This window comes from Saimiri boliviensis, chromosome 17, assembly GCF_048565385.1.
Source record: "Saimiri boliviensis isolate mSaiBol1 chromosome 17, mSaiBol1.pri, whole genome shotgun sequence".
In the NCBI taxonomy this organism is placed as follows: Eukaryota; Metazoa; Chordata; class Mammalia; order Primates; family Cebidae; genus Saimiri; species Saimiri boliviensis.
This window is the reverse complement of record NC_133465.1, coordinates 6,828,537-6,845,954: the sequence shown is the minus strand read 5'-3', so window position 1 is coordinate 6,845,954 and position 17,418 is coordinate 6,828,537. Positions and strand designations below refer to the sequence as shown.

The 17,418-nt window shown below is 44.8% G+C and overlaps 1 protein-coding gene across 2 annotated transcripts in view; it reads right to left on the bottom strand.

Annotated features, from left to right (window-relative positions):
- MKS1 (MKS transition zone complex subunit 1) overlaps window positions 1-17,418 on the bottom strand; it is a 41,885-nt gene that overhangs the window by 17,103 nt on the left and 7,364 nt on the right. The window lies entirely within an intron of this gene.

The window sequence follows — 17,418 nt, the reverse complement described above, 5'->3', positions numbered from 1 at the left end:
AGGGAACATTGGATGGGAGTAGAGCAAAACTCAGGCCAACTTACTAGGAGCACCAAAATCATGAACATCCCCGCCTCTTCCCAGTCTCCTTCCAGGCAGTGTGCCAACAGGTAGAACAGGTGAGGCTACATTTAGTATTACCACGTAGTCATTACCAGAGTCAGTAGGAGAATAAAATAGTTCAGCAGTACCCAGGAGCTGATCCTCTGAAGCGGGTCACTTGAATATCCTAGCCAGATCTCAAATGTCTTTTCCAAAGAAACATACTAAGCTTCTTGTAACTAATTGCTTTATTGTGCAGCCCTGTTTTCCCTACAGTGTCCAACAGGTTAGCTCAGGTCTCCAGTGACGTGTCAAGGCTTGGGGCAATAGGAGTGTTCTAAATAGCAGGACACTGATAATACTGGCTTCTATGACTCCTTCCCCTCCAAGAAGAGAATTCAATTTTTTAGAAATACAGGGACTTTACAATCCACCTTCCCTACTCCTCCCATTCTTGGTATTCTCCGGGAAATCACAAAGAAATTAATCTCTTCAGCAAATTCTAATAAGCCAGCCTTCTCCTTTTCTTGTTTCCAGAACTTTCCACCAACGATAAGATTCTTTCAAGTTTGATCTCATTATAGCCCACTGACTTTCTCCAAATCATCAGTGAGCTTTTGAAAGTATACATTCATAATTACCCAATAATTTTAAGTCAAGATTTTGGCTCTTGCTGCAAAAAAAAATCATTTGGCTCCAGCTATTAGAGTTGAAATTAGATGGTTCATTGAAATTGCTTTGAGTAAGAATTATCACCAATCCTGTCAGAGACCATAAGATGTGACAGTTACGAGTTTGTGCCATAATTCATTAATTCACTTAATTTATTCAAAAAATTTTGCTTTTTTATTGTCTTGGAATAGGTAGTATACTAAACAGTCTCTGACCTTATAAAATACGCATTCTAGTTGGGGCAGGTAGACAGTAAACAAGCAAAAAACAAAACATAGTGCAATATGGTGGTCAGTTCCATGAAGAAAAACAAAGCAAAGAAGAATAATGCTGTGGTTTGAATGTCTCTTCCAAAACCCATGTTGAAACTTAATCTCCAACGTGATTAATGAATTAACGAGCTATTGGATTAGTGGGTTATCTTGGGAGAGGAACTGGTAAGAGACCTGAGCTGGCACATGCACACTCACCCCCTTGCCATGTGATACCCTACACCACTCTAAGGAAAGTCCCCACCGGGAAGACAGCCCTCACCAAAGCGGCTCCTCAACCTTGGGCTTCTCAGCCTCTAGAACGGTGAGAAACAAACACTTTTTCTTTATAGGAGTACCCAGTTTCATGCATTCTATTATAAACAACAGAAAACAAAGATAATAAGAATTACAAGAGAAGGGTCAGACACGGTAGCTCACACCTGTAATCCCAACACTTTGGGAGGCCCAGGCAAGAGGATTATTTGAGGCCAAGATCAGCCTAGGCAGCATGGCAAGACCTCATCTCTACACAAATTAAAAAAAAAAAAAATTATCCTGGCATGGTGGTGCATGCCTATAGTTGTAGCTACTCAGGAGGCTGAGGTGGGAGGATTGTTTAAGCCCAAGAGTTCAAGGCTGCAGTGAGCCATGAACATGCCACTGCACTCCAGCATGGGCAACAGAGCAAGACCCTGTCTCAAAAAAGAAAAAAAAAAAGCATTGTGGGAAAAGAAGAGTTTGAAAGTTTTTAAAAGGGAAATCTGGCAACACTACTTCAGACTGTGATATTTAAGCAAGTACTCAAAGATGGTGAGGAAATGAGCCATGTGGATATCGAGAATGAACACTCCAGGCAGATGAAACAGCAAAGGCAAAGCTGGGTGCCGGGGCATGGGCGTATTTAGTCTCAACTGTGTTATAACAGATGCAGGATTTTTCTCAGCCCTTACTGGACTCTCGGCAGTGGCACACCCTCTACTCAGCCCACCACGCTCAAACCCTTGCAGGAGGGAGCACATGAGCAAGTGAGTGCAGGATCTAGCCAGCCACTCTGAGCACCAACACAGGAGCGACCTCCATGCAGGGCCTGCAGTGGCACCCAGCTAAGGGTGCCCGAAACCCCAAAGGCCAAAGGGGCTGTTCCAGGGCTCCTTAGATTCACTGCCCACAGACAGCGGCGTGTTAACAGTTCAGTTGGCTCCTTGCCTCATCATTTGGGGCGGCTGCCCTCCACCAGCGAGGGCAAAGGGCCAGTGTGACAACTTTTCTGGGTACCCACACTTGGTGGGTCCCAAGCTCTTGTCCAGGGTCCAAGAAGAATGAAGTCACATGGACAGCGGAAGGATGGTGAAGGTGGAGAATTTTACTGAGTGATGAAAATGGCTCAGTGGAGAGGGGAGCAGGCAAGGGGATGAGAAAGGCAGATCAGCTTCCCCGAAGTCAGGTTGTCTCTTCACAAAGTCAGGGGTCTCCCCGTCTACTGACTGGGTCTGGGGCCTTTATAGGGACGATGGGGAGTGCATGCTGATTGGTTTGTGAGTATGCAAAAAATGATGAAGTGTAAACGCCATTCAGAGGTGGGCATGACAGTATAGAAAACCAATTAGGAAAAGCTAGATATATGTGAAATAGGTGAGGGATGAGGATCAATCAGAGGAAAGCACATCAAACAGGAAGACAAGTTCTCAGTCCAGTCTGAGGATTTAACTTGCTTGGCTTTCAGGCTTTAAACTACCTTTGACTTGGAGGTAGGGTTTCATCAGGTACCCGCCCCTATCTGCCTAGGCATTTGGCTGCCTCCTGTCGCTCTCATTAACTATATGTGAATAATTAGAATAGTATATATTGTTAAATTAAACCTGTCTCCAACCTCCCTCTCAGCAGAGCTGATGAGATGTTCAGTGTTTTTATTGTGGCCCCTTCCACTTCCTTGGACTCAGTGTAGAGTTCCTATGCCCCAGAAAGGGGCCTCCAATCCACACTGGTCAGTGCTGGGATGGTCATGCCCCAAACTCCCAGCTGAGCAGGCTATTCTCTGCTTACCATGTCCGTCTTCCTCCTTATGACTAACGTGGCCCCCAAAGACCACAACCTATAGGGTCCAGTCCCAGATACCCACGTGCCACCCTGTCAGAGGTCCTGCCCATGCAGGAATGCTGCGTGAGAGCTGAAATTCCCCATTTCTTGGTCCTACGTCTCCAAGGTAACCACCAATCCCTCCATCCCTACAGACTCCGGCCACCTGCCAGTCTCCTCCCCACTCTCCCTCCTCCCGCAGTACCTCAACTGAGCTCCTGAGTCCTGTGAGCCCTGTTTGTCAGTTGTGGTTTTGTCTGTTGTTATTTGGTTGGTTGGTTTGGTTTATTGTTTATTTGCTTGTTGTTTATTTTGTTTTTTCAAAACAAAAGTGTGTTAATCTTCCAAAAGACAAAAGAAAATTCTGCCTTCTAGGACACAAAGCTTCAACTGCTCTCTGGAGAAAGGGTGAAGGGAAAGGTATGTTTAGTCTTTGAACAAAGATCTCAATCGTATTAACATCTCTGGAATCCTTTCCCAGCTCTCCACCTCCAGGACCACCAGGCAGGTCCTCGTCCCAGGAAACCATTAGTTCCTACCTACGTCATTGCAGCAGAGTCCCTCCTGATCTTCCCCTCTCCAGTCCTACCCTCCAGCTCTTCCCTACCCTAAAGCCAAGTGATCTTTCTAGAGCAATAATCTGATGACTCTTAAAATCTCTTTGCCCATTAAGGAACAGGCACATGATCCAATTCAGGCCAGTGAAATGTAAGAAAAAGCTTGCCAGGATTTCTGGGAAAGCTCTTCTTTCTCTTCTGTGAGATTTTCTGCCTTCCCCTACAGGGGGTTGTGTGCCATTTTGCCTGCAAGGGAAGGACAGAGTTGAAGCTGATAGGAGGCAAAGCCAGGAGAACTGCAGGGTGAAGGAATCCAGGCCCACTGAAGTAAGTCAACCCTGAAGTGGATTCAACCCTATCCCTGGATTCTTATTTTTTTTTTTCCAAATGATCAAAAATATTGGTTGCACAACAATGTGAATACTTAGCAATATTGAACAATTATTGGTTGCACAGCAATGTGAATACTTAGCAATACTGAACAGTACACTTAAAAATGGTTAAGATGGGCCGGGCGTGGTGACTTAAGCCTGTAATCCCAGCATTTTGGGAGGCCGAGGCGGGTGGATCACAAGGTCAAGAAATCGAGACCATCCTGGTCAACATGGTGAAACCCCGTCTCTACTAAAAATACAAATCATTAGCTGAGCATGGTGGCGCGTGCCTGTAATCCCGGCTACTCAGGAGACTGAGGCAGGAGAATTGCTTGAACCCAGGAGGCGGAGGTTGCGGTGAGCTGAGATCGCGCCATTGCACTCCAGCCTGGGTAACAAGAGCGAAACTCCGTCTCAAAAAAAAAAAAAAAAAAAAAAAAAAAAAAATGGTCAAGATGGTAAATTTATATTATGTGTATTTTACCACAACTAAAAAAAATTACACCAACAACAGCAACAAAAATATGGAACAAATCGTATAATCACCATTTATGTGCCCAGCATTCAATTTGAAATTTGCCTTGTTAAGCTAATTTGTTGGTGACTTGGATCCAGCAAATGCATGCTAAGTAATACAGAATGTGTGCCAGGAAGTAGGCATGCTGCATTAACAGGCCTATACTTGATGGAATTGGCCGAAGAGATAGGGCTCAATCCTGAGCTAGAAAGTTAGCAATCCTACCTATGGGATTGTGAAATAGAACGGGTTTCTCTATCTGCTGAAGTTTAATGTGCAAAAAAATCGCCTGGGAATCCTGTTCAAATGAAGATGGTGATTTAGTGGGAACTGAGAATCTGCATTCCTAACAAGCTCCCAGGTGATGCCAATGCTGCTGAGCCATGGACCACGCTTCAGAGAGGAAGGAGTTAACACTGATGTGCCCACGAATGGGGACCACACGCTATGCAGGCTGTCGCGTGGTGGGGAAAATTCAGGATGTTGGATTGTGTTACCAACTTCTTACAGCCCTCAGTAAGGTTATATAAGAGACAGGTTCTTAGTGTCACACTGGCCTATGTGAAAACAAAGAAGAAAATATGTCTCTGTTAAGAGAGGTTCTCTCTGCCTACGCACTGCAATTAAAAATGGCTGAAATGTGATCATGCGACTGTGTCATCATGGTCAACTTTTTAAAGTCTGCCCATATTTGTAGAATGAATGCAGAATGAGTGAGTGAACTTGCTGTAAGAGAGAGCTAGATAGAGCCGCCCCAGCAATGAAGCAGGCTGCCATGTAAATCTGAGCTCCCCAACCCTGACAGTGTTCAAGCAGTGACTTGGCAACCATCTATCAACTTTAATGTAAATAGATATGACCTAGGAATTTTGTGAAAACGCAGATTCTGATATGGTACGTCTGGATAGGGCTTGAGATTCTGTATTTATGAGTATCTCCCAGAAGAGTCCAATGTTGTAGGACCTCGGAGCAGGGAATCCTACAGAGGGTAGAAAATTCAGCTAGATTAGCGGTTCTCAAATCTGCCGGTATGTCAGACTCACCCAGGAGATTTATTAGAAATAAAGGTTCTCCAACTCCAGTGCCAGAGACTGGAATTCTGTAGACCGGGACCAGAGTTTGGATGCCTGTATTTTTCCCAAGCTTTCCACCGATTCAGATGCAGCCTTTGGGAATCCCTGAACCAGAGGCTTCTTAAATGGAGTTCAAACTCTAAGCTTACTTTTTAAAAGAATCAGACAAATATAAATCAGGATGATGCAAAGCCAGGCTGACAATAATCCCCTTGCTATATTTACATGGGAAATAGAACCACGGTCAATTGTAAATAACTGCCCTGTTATTTACGAGTCCTAGATCTATGCTTAACTCCACTTCTAGAGAATTTCACATTTCCTATATTTTTGCAGATTGGAATTACATTGTGCTCTTAAAGTAGCCCAATTAATGATTTCTTGAACTCCATCAACTTACAGTGAAACGACATAATTATGTTAAAAAGGGGAACTTCCATATTAGGTTTCTTGGAATATATTTCAAAAGATAAAAATAGCAAGGAAATCTAGGATTGTGTGACACACTGAAAACATCCCACAAACAGGAATTCTCCCAACTGAGTCTGGTAGGTCTTGGTCTCTTGCTCTCATTGCAGCTGTAAGCAGGGAATTGCAGATCCCTAATCTGAGGCTGTAAAGTTTTATTGCTACAGATTCGATTAGTTCTAGGAGGGCAAAATCTCAGGCAGATTTGATCAATTTCTGTTTTTCTCACCCATTCATCATTTTCTCTTTTGACATAGCCACAAATGGGAGGGTTCATGAAGCTGGGCTGGTGCCAGGTTTTAGAACTTGGGGCTGGAGGGAAAGGCTGGACTTTTACCCCACTGCAGGGCTTAGAAGGGCCAGCTGAATTTGTAGGATGTGAAATCCAGTAAGGACCATGATTAAATTATCAGAAGTGCCAGTGCCTCAGGCACTGGACTGAAATTCAGGGCAAAATTTCAGAGTTTAGACACAGAAAGCTAACAGTGGGGCCATCACCTCATGGGGGCCAGGAACTAAGACCAAAATGGGCCTCCTAAAATCTGTAGCAAGAAGGGAAAAGAGAAAACGTAAGTTACTATAAGCAATGCAGGCTGGTTTTCAGCTGTCAGGCTAGGACATTCTGCTAGGCTTTATTTCAGCAGACAGGCATCACCAGCTATGCAGTAGCCGGGTCCACAGGGACTTCACAGAGGTGGGAGCAACTACCTAGGATGCTGAGTTCAAGAGCAGAAATCTGCCTGGGGCAGCTGCTGTCCTCAGGCTGAAGATGGACTGTTTCACATCCATGTGACCAAAAAAGGGAAAACCCAGAGCTGGCTCCTGGGGGGACAGGGTGGTGCCATGGTACCCATCATCTCCTTTTTTCTTCCCATCAGACAGCAAGCAGCTCACTGGAGAGCCACAGAGTCACCAGGACAGACAGAAAGTCCAGCAGCAGAAGCCAAAAAGAGAAACTTTCCCTTTCTGTCTCCCCTGTCTGTGACATACAACCCAACCATGAGGACATGGGGTTTAAGCCATTTCCTTTTTTAGTTTCAGCTTCTGACCCTCCTCAGGATTGGAAGTGGAGATTCAGAGGAGGCTGGGAGGGTGAAAGCATGACATCTCAAGAACCAGCTCGTGCTGAAGTGGCTGCTCACCTTCCTGCCTCAGGGATCCTTCTGATGCTAATCACTTCGTGTGAATCTTGCTCTACGCCTCTGCAAGCCTGAGCCCAGCTTATCCTGGTGGCACCCTGTAAGGCAGACTGCAGCTCCTACTCCCACTCGCCAGAAGAGGAAGCGGAAGCTCAGAGACCAAGTGACCAGGGGAGCTACACAGGCACCGAGCAGGGGCATCAGGGCTCTATGAGATTTCCTTCGGACTCCACTCTGAACTCAGGAGCGGACGCCTCCCCCAGGGAACTCCGTAGTAGCCCGGAACACAGAGCACAGTTTACATTTGGCTCATATTCCTGGAGTGTCCACTGTAGGTTGATGTAAAGTAAATTTTAAAGTTTTATATAAAAACAAACATAAGTTATTGAGTGGAACATAAAAGCATGAATTTGAAAGTTAAAATGTAAGATATTGACCTTTTACTTAATAATAGTGTAACAATATTGCTTTATTCATTGTGACAAATTACCATTGTAAAATAAAATGATCATAATGGAGACTGGGTGTGGAGTATAAAGGAACTCTGTATTATCTTTGTAATAATATGATAAATCTAAAACTGTTCTAAAATAAAATTTTTTCTCTTAAAAAAAGTAAGATATCAAAGAAATTTTAGAATCTCAGTTTCCTTCAGGGGTACCTGGTCTCAATTCTCTTTTGTTAGAGGCTTATCAGAAGCCATGCTGCTCGGTGAGCGAGGGACATTCTACAGTGCATGCTCACAGCCTCTTAAAAATCCTGTATTCATTAAGAGAAGAACAAGAGAGTGGAACGGTGAAAAGTCTTTCCCTCCCTCCCCCTGGCCTCTGCCTCCTTCCTAGCACTGTCAGAGAGTGCAAGGTAATAACCACTTCACCCTCCCCAGGCTCCAACCAGAGTGGAAAGGATTCCATCACAGACAAAGTCTATTTGAGCATTTCACCGCATTCCAGCCTCCACCACAATCTTCCAGAGCATCTATTATCCTCATGTACCCCAAAGTCATCAGAGCGGAGCCCCAGGAGGGAAGTAGTGAGAATTCAGCCATTTATACTAAGTCCTGGGGAGCGCACACCCTATACCCCGCAGGCACCACCCCATGGATTAGTCAGCAAGCAGGGCGGGATGCCTTCTCAGGGCACCTACTCAGGACTCCAGCCTCCCTCCAGCATAGACACCTAAGAATGCAGGTTCACAAGCCTGGGTGCCAAGCAAGCATGGGTTCTGTTGCTTCTGAAAGATTCTTTCAGCATCTGGGAAATAGGTATTGAAGTTCCATCTTAAGGTTGAAAAAGGAGGCTTAAACTGCTATTTTTCTCCCAACTGTAAATGACCCAAGATTCAGCTGTTCATTATCATCTCTTGACTCCCTCTATTTCTTTCCAGCTTATGATGGGCAATAGGGGCTCTAAATCAGGGAAAATGGAAGAGAAAAGAGAAAACTTCAGAAATTATTCCTTCTAGCTATGTTTTTAAACATTTTATTTTTAAGGGTTTATTTATTTATTTATTTTTAGAGACAGGGTATTGCTCTGTCATCTAGGCTGGAGTGCAACGGCACTATCATGGCCCAGTGTAACCTTGAACTCCTGGCCTCAAGGGATCCTCCTACCTTAGCCTCCCAAAGTGCTGGGATTACAGGTGTGAGCCACCACACCCAGCCCTAGCTCCACGTTAGTGCAGTATTCCGTTCAGGCTAGAAAATGGTCTTCAGAGACAGCTTTAGAACTGACAGGAAAGAACTTGGACTTGAATGACTGAATTAAGCCAAGGTAATTTTAATACCCGTGTCATCATCTTTATCATCAAAGCAAATCTTATTGATTGCACAAGGTAATTTACAGCTCTTGAGAAGTTTCTGATCTAATTTGGGCAAGCGGAAAGATACATAGACAATAAATAAGAAAAGCAAAGGGGAGAAAAAGAATTATGGTGCAATGCTTTCTGGAACTCGGCAGACAGGGAAAGGTTCATGGAGAAGAGAAGGCTTCAGCTAGAGATTGGACTTGGATAAGAAGGGAGACCAGGAGCCAGATATGGAGAATGGCAGAGGGATAGACAGGTGATCGGGAATGTGCATGGCACGTCAGGGAATGAATAGTTTACTTGGCTGCAACAAAGAGCTTAGGTAGAGGAGCGATATGTGATAGGCTGGGATAGATAGGGGCTTAGGCAGTATAGGGCCTTGCTAATACCTAAGACCTTGTCCTGTGGGTAGTGGGGCACTGTGTACAGAAACTTTAGCACAGAGAAGCATGCCGTGGGGGTGGGAGGACAGAGTCAGGAAGACCAGTGAAAAGGCTATGGCACTGGAGGAAAATAATGGTAATTTTTTGCAGTTACAGAAATTGAGGCCAGGCGCAATGGCTCACATCTGTAATCCCAGCACTTTGGGAGGCCGATGTGGGTATATCACTTGAGGTCAGGAGTTCAAGACCAGCCTGGCCAACATGGTAAAACCCCATCTCTACTAAAAACGCAAAAAGTTAGCCAGACGTGGTGGCACAAGCCTGTAGGCCCAGCTGCTTGGGAGGCAGAGGCAGGAGAATCACTTGAACTCAGGAGGCAGAGCCTGCAGTGAGGCAAGATAATTCCACTGCACTCCAGTCTGGGCAATAGAGTGATTCTCTCTCAAAAAAAAACAAAAAACAAAAAACCTGGGGTAATTCAGGGCAGAGCAGAACCAGTATGTGGGGAAGTCAAGGAAGCCACAGAGGCAAGAGATTTATGAAGGACCAATGGATAGGACTCAGTGACCAAGAAGATGGGAGGAAGGGGAAGGAGAGGAAGAGAAAGAGGAAAAGGAAAAAGAAAAGTGCTCAGGATGTCCCTGGTTTCCAACTTGAGTGACTGAGAGAACGATCACATTCCCAGCAGAACTTTTCTTCCTTCTCAACAAGATTCTTCCTGTTCTTTTGTTTCTGGTTGTCCCTTAGAACTAAGGAGAAACAGCCTTTGGGATAGTTGTCCCCTTACCCTGTCCCAGGTGGTCCTAAGAGCAAGAACATAGGATTCTCATCCCCCTTTATATAAAGAGAACCTGAGGGTAATAACGTGTGCAGGACTACACAATGAGGCAGAAGCTGCCTGGCGCTGGGACCTACAAGATCTACCGGTTCACGATCAAATTCTAAGCATCAGAGCCGAAGGGAGCCAACACAATTACTTAGTGGACTCGCTTCTCTTTCTAGAGAAGGAAACTGAGGCCTCTGAATAAAGAGTGATTTCCCCAGTGTCACATGCTGCTGACTAGCAAGCTAGGACCTGGCTTTGAGTTTTAATAATCCAGTGCTCCCTGCGTTTTCGCTAGTTGCTTTGTTACATCTATATGCATGTGCGTGTGCAAACACATACACACACACACACACACACACACACACACACATGTTTGCTTGCTTCAGAGACAGGGCATTTTATTGGCATGATGTTTTCTTTATGGACTTATCACAAAGCATATCATCAGAGGTGCTCATGGAATAACAATAACAATTTAAGATTCTTTTTGTTTAAAATCCTGTGTTTCTTTATTTGTGGCTTATGTGGGAGTTGGTTTGCTGCCCCATCTCTACCAGAGCATCTCAGGATTTATTCAGGGTCAGATCATCTTGGCTCCACTTTGAGGTCTGTCCCCTTCCCCAGCCTTATGCCTACATTACCCCGCCAAGGCAAGGAACAGATCTGACAGCTTTTTTGGTTAAGCAAACTTATTAAAACTCATAGTTTGTCAGGTAATTAGGAAGAGAGAGGATTGGGAGTAAGAAAAAAACAGACACCATAATATTAGGTGCTCAGTGAACGTTTAAGAGGAATAGGGAAAGAGGAAGGAAGGGAAAGACGGAACATCGAGGGGAAATGGGTGAATGGTGTTAACTGAAAAAGAAAAAAAAGATTTTCCATTAATGATGAGAAGGGAAAGAAAGCATTCTGTCCGTCCACCAGGCTGGTTCCCAGGGAAGCCCTTCAGTCCCAGCATACTGTGGCTAATTGGAAAAACTCATTGATAATAGGTTTGCCAGTCAGAACCTTTATGTTATGCCAATCTCAGAAGCCACCAAGTATCAGATTAATTCTCCCACTAAAAAATACTAGGAGGCCGGGCGCAGTGGCTCTTGCCTATAATCCTAGCACTTTGGGAAGCCAAGTCAGGAGGATCACTTAAGCTCAGGAGTTCAAGACTAGTCTGGGCAACACAGGGAAACCCTATCGTTACAAGAAACTAAAAATTAATAGGGAATGGTGGCTCACACCTGTAGTCCAGCTACTTGGGAGCCTGAAGTGGGAGACGGCTTGAGCCCTTGCACTGACTGGTGATCATGCCACTGCACTCCAGCCTGGGTGACAGAGCAAGACCCTGTCTCAAAAGACAACAACAAAACAAAAACAAAAACAAAACAAAACAAACCAATGCTAGGAGAAGATAACAGAGCCTCTTTCTGTCTGCTATGGAGACATACAACCTATCCCAAATATTTCTTTTTCTCATCTAGAAATCCCTCCTATCTCCAAAGGGGGATGCCTGGCAATGTCCCCATCCCTCCCAACAGCTCATGCTGCCCAGGGACACCCTTCAGAGAAGCCCTGCCATCTGTACACCCCTCCCGAGGCCTGGGTGCCTGGGTTCCTCCCTTCTCTGGGGTAGATCTAATGGATGAAACCCAAAGGGGGTAAAACATGGGCAAATAGAGCCATCCTTGGGACAAGAAGTCTATTTGTTTGGTGTTCTAGGAAACCAACAAAAGGAAATGCATTTTAGCCAGGAAAGAAAAAGAAAACACCTGCCCAGCTATGATTGACAGCCAAGCCAGCGGACAAGGGTGACACTAAGGAAGGGGCTAGCTGCACGTCCATGGGAGATGGCACCTGGTGTGGGCCCAGTGTGAGAGCTACAAACACACAAACAAATGGTCACTGTGTTACTGACCATGAGTGTCCTTTGGATCAACCAAAGGTTGCATGTGCAACATGCAGCATTCTAATTCTAGAAGGCAATGGAGGTGAGCCAGCTATGTCCAAAACCAATCCAATTTATATACTGTGCATTCCTGGGAAGTATGCGTGCATGTCTGTGTGTGTACGTGCGGGAGTGTGCACTGCCATGTGCCAGTGACAGGTCTTATCTTCACTGGGTACTCCCCGCTGCTGCTGCTGCTGCTGCTGCTGCTATTGCTAAAGTATCTTGAGCTCTGCATGGACATATGAGAAGCTGTTGCCCTTTTTAGCTTTCTCCTGAACTTTCTGCCTTCCACTCTCCATTTCTCAGGCCAGTTTGCCATTCCCACATGGGAAGACATCTAGTTGTGCTACAGATTTGACTAGACTAATACGCCCATGGAAATACGTCATCACCTGTCAGCAAAGCTCTAAAACAAAAATTAGCTATAGGACAATAGGCACGTCACTGTCAGAGTGACTGACTCCAGATGTGCTTCACGCCAGGATCAAGGAAGGACTTTACTGGGCTGGTACTGACACTGCCCCATCCTACTTGACCCATTACAGAAAGATCAAATCTAGGATGCATCATATCATGTCGTAACATGATCAGACCTGTACTTTGCTGTTACCCTGACTCCAGTAACTCACTGTACATTGCACATAGGAAGGAATTTATCCCATAGGGTCTTCTAAAAGGAAATTCCATCTTCAAATCATTCAGGACCAACTAGGTCAAGATCTGTCTAACAACACAGCTTCCCAAACTCATTAAGCATAAAATCCACAGGCAAGGACCTTGAGAAGCATGTGCCGAAGTTCGGGGAATGGTCAGACAAAGAAAAACAATGCTTGTCTAAGGAGCCAAAGTATGTTCCAAAGAAAACAAGAAGAGCCTGATGTCTAACTCGCCTCTCCTGGATGGCTTCCTTCTTCAGAAATGTCCAGCTCATTTGCCTGGATTCATCACAAGAGAAGCAGTTTTTAGATACATTCCATCATCTAGAAAAAGGAAATATCACTTTTTTGAAGGTGAACCAAGAAGTCTGGTTTGGGGTTGATAAATTTCTGAGAGTCTCTCTCAGACTATTTTCAACTCAAAGTATAATTTCATAAAGAGGCTTATTATGTTTTAAATTGTCTGTCTATAAAATACGCTTCTGTGAAATTTTGTTTTCCCTGAATCTTCCTGTTTCCTTCTTGTACAGATCTAGTGAAACTGAATTTCCAAAGTCATTGAGGTAGGAAATATATATAATGTTATACTTGAGCTTTAGGACAATAATTTACAGGATACTGGTGGTTTTGTTTTGTTTTGTTTTGTTTTGTTTTGTTTTGTTTTGTTTAGACAGGGTCTCGTCATCACCCAGGCAGGAGTACAATGGCATGATCTCGGCTCACTGCAACCCCCGCCTCCCTGGTTCAAGTGATTCTCCCACTCAGCCTCCCAGGTAGCTGGGACTACAGGAGTGCACCACCATGCCTGGCTAACTTTTGTGTTTTTAGTAGAGCTGGGTTTCACCGTGTAGGCCAGACTGGTCTCAAACTCCTGACCTCAAGTGGTCCACCCATCTCGGCCTCCCAAATACTGGAGTTTTTTAATGGGCCACCCTATAGAAGGCATGAAGTCATGGAATTATAATAATCATAAAAACCAATGATTGATTTCACTACTAGAAAATATGAGACACCAGAGGTGAAGTGGCTTGCCTAGAGGCATGTAATGACAGAGGCAGCGACTGCAACCCACTGTCCTAATGACAAGCTTAGGGCTCTTCTCACCCTTTAGCGGCCAAAAGTATTTTGAAATTTCGATCAAAAAAATTAATGTTTCTTAGGCACTTTAAATCCAAAATATGAATTCATTGGATTCCACAATAAATTGGTGGAAAGTAAGGGAGGGATCAAAGGGCAATATATGAATGGGGAAGATAACCATTTAATTGCAAAAACCACAATTACTTTTGCACCAACCTAATAATCGTTCATAGTTCTAACAGCTATTTGGATCCCGTCAGGGGCTTAAGGGGACAAATGTGTTCAGGGCTTGCAGTTTTACCTTCCAGGACTAGATCAGGATCATACATTGAAGCTGGAGAATGGAAAGAGGACTTGCTTCATTCATAGTCAGTGGTGTTGCATCAACCACTGCCTGCCATTCTGCAGTTTCCTGGTGCATCTGCCCAGAGTCACAGGGTGTTTCCTGCTAAGCCTCAGCGTCTCCTCCAAGCCACATCAAAATCTTTCCTTCTGGGCCTTTCCCAGAAATAAATTCTTGCTGGAAGGTATAAAAGACCAGCTCCTCCAAGCAGAGCAACTCCCTGGCTTTTGCGGAAAGACAAGGCACTGGGCAGGTAAGACTCATCAACTTTCATCTTTCCTGGTTTCTGCAAAGTTGATGATGACATTTGCTAATGTCTTCTCAGAAAGCTTAGCACTAGATTTGGACTTGTCTCTATCGGGTATTTTCTTGTGCCAGCTTTAGGCACTCCATGGCACACTCCTCTTGTTTTGTTTAGAGAGAATTTAATTAAGCCTTTCCCCACCATTGTGGGGGAAAGAGGATTTTCTATGTCTAAAAACTATGTCACAGAATCATAGACTCTTAGGGCTGGAAGGTACCATAGACCTCTCTTATCCCCCTGTTTAGGAACTGAGACCTAAGCAATTTACTGTGTCCAGAGCCACACAGAATTTGGGGGGAAACAGGAACAGAATGGAGCTCTGTGTGCTGTTCTTGAGACAGGTGTGATGAAATCTGGCCTCTCCGCTAGAGTGGAGATTTTGTAGTGTTTTAAGGGGTTCCTTAAGCAGGGCTCTCAGGTCTTCATCTCATTTCTATCATCTCATGCCTGCCATGGGCTGCAGCAGACCTGATCATCTAGTTTGCCCTGAATGTCTAGTCCTAGCTGTATTGAGTGCCCTGTGGATAGCTGGCTCTCAGGCAGGTGTCTGACCTGTATGCAGCAGTACTAGACAGGCTTCATTTTGGGAGAATGGAGTGGTTGAATCATATTTGTTTTTGATGAAATTGTGTGCCTCAAACCTTTTGGTTGACGTAGATTAATTTCTGCTCTAGAGGGCTTGATAAGAGCTATCTCTTCATTCTCTTTCTGATCTTGGAGTCACTCAAAAGACCAAGCAGAGTGTTCCTTCGGGTGACGGGGCAGGAAGGCAGTTATGGCTCTCCTGTCGGTTCATTCCACCAGCCTCCGCAGGGCTCTTTCCAGTCATGGAAGAGAATCCCACTGACTTCATCCCTTATCGGCCCTTCCTCCTATCTCCTTGGTGACTGCTCAGCAAGATTGAGAGTCAAAGTCTGGAAGGCCTTGGTACTCAAAGAGTGTGGTCTGCAGACCAGCAGCATCAGCATCGCCTGGAGCTTATTGGAAGTGCAGACTTTCAGGCCCCTTCCATGATCTTCTGAGTCACAATCACAATCTGCATTTACCACAATCCCTAGGTGATTAGGAGGAATATGATAGTATGAGAGGCTTGCTGAGAGACCATCTCTGCCCTCTCCCTCTGCAACCTCCAGATTCTGAACTTCTCTGCTCTAGGAGTTTCATTCATTCAGTATGCACTCAACACCTATTGTGTATCGGTGTGCTTAGGTCCTGGAAAAACAAGTAAGACGGAGCCCTTGAGGAGCTCATGGTCTGATAGGGGAAACAGATGTGAAGACAGTAATATGACACATGTATGAAATACTGAGAGAGGACAGAAAAAGGAATGATCTAACTTTGCCTGGAGAAAACTGGTGAACTTCACAGAGGGGGTGGCATTGGTCTGGGTTTTGAAGGATGAATAGGAGTTTATCAGGCAGAGAGGTTATTGCATAGGGAAGAACATGGGTAGAGAGGCATGGGACTATGGACCAGCCTAGCATTTGAGGGACAACGGCGGTGGCTCTGTCTCCAGACAGTGCTTCACGTCCCGGGGAAGGCTCCAAGCTTTGGTGCACACCAAAGAGCTTGGGAAATGGTTTCTGCACTGATTATAAGATAAGAATGTGAATAAATATCTAAACATCACAGAAGCCTCTTGTTGACTTGTTGTACTCTAAAGCCTCATGCCTTCTTGCCCTGCTTGGTTCTGGTTGCAGACAGTGTCCCTCTAGAATCTTTGTGAAGCCCCTTTTTCAGTGATATGACCCTGTATTTACCTGGCTCTGATTTTTTTGTCCACACCCTTCCTTCACATAAACCAGGAACATTGCCCAGGACATGAGAAAATAATTTATCTCTGGCCTTGAAGTCCCCCCTCCTCCACTTCCTAGTGGGGAGTGCATGAAGGGGGTCCCAAAGAAGAGGAGAGGAGACAGGAGTATTTAAATATTGTTTCCTGTTCCGATTTCTCAACTTTCATGTCTTCCTCTATGATCTTGTCTTCCTCAGGCTGTCTCAGATGGTGCCATTTTTTTAAATGAGCTAATTTTTTACTTTGTGTTTGTCATTTATTATGAAATGCATTAGTCATTCAAAGAACAATATAATGAATGCTTGTGCCCACAGCCCTCTTTAAAAAAATCAATGATATGGTGGTTGCCAGGAGCTGGGGAGAAGCGGAAAGAGGGAGTTATTGTTCGATGGGTATAGGGTTTCAGTTTTTACAGGATGAAAATGTTCTAGAGATCCATTGCGCAGTATGTGACTATACCTAACATTATAGTACTGTATCACTTAAATGACTAGGATGCTAAATATTATGCTATGTGGGTTGTTTTTTGTTTTGTTTTTTGAGATGGAGTTCCACTCTGTTGCCCAGGCCGGAGTGCAGTGGCGCAATCTTGGCTCACTGCAACCTCCACCTCCCAGGTTCAAGCAATTCTCCTGCCTCAGCCTCCTAAGTAGCTGGAATTGCAGGTGTATGCCACCATGCCTGGCTAATTTTTGTATTTTTAGTAGAGACAGGGTTTTACCATGCTGGCCAGGCTGGTCTCAGATCCCTGATCTCGAGTGATCCACCTGCCTCAGCTTCCCAAAGTGCTGGGATTATAGGCATGAGCCACCATACCCAGCCAAGTTTTTTTTTTTTTTAATCATAATTTGTTTTTTTAAAGTCAATGATACTTTTTCCCTTCAAAACTATCGTCTCTGTTTGTCTGAAGGGCAGATTTCTGCTAACTCAATGACTCCTGCGATAGGTCCCCTGAAGTTGCAAAAAACGGTGACAGAGGGATAGGAGGCCACAGAATCTTTTCCTCCTTGGGGTCACACAAGTATAAGGACAAGAGCCCGCTGAGAGGTTGAGCTGTTTGAGAACTCGTCTTGGAGAAGGGGAAAGTAACAGGGCGGTATTTATTCATGCCTTG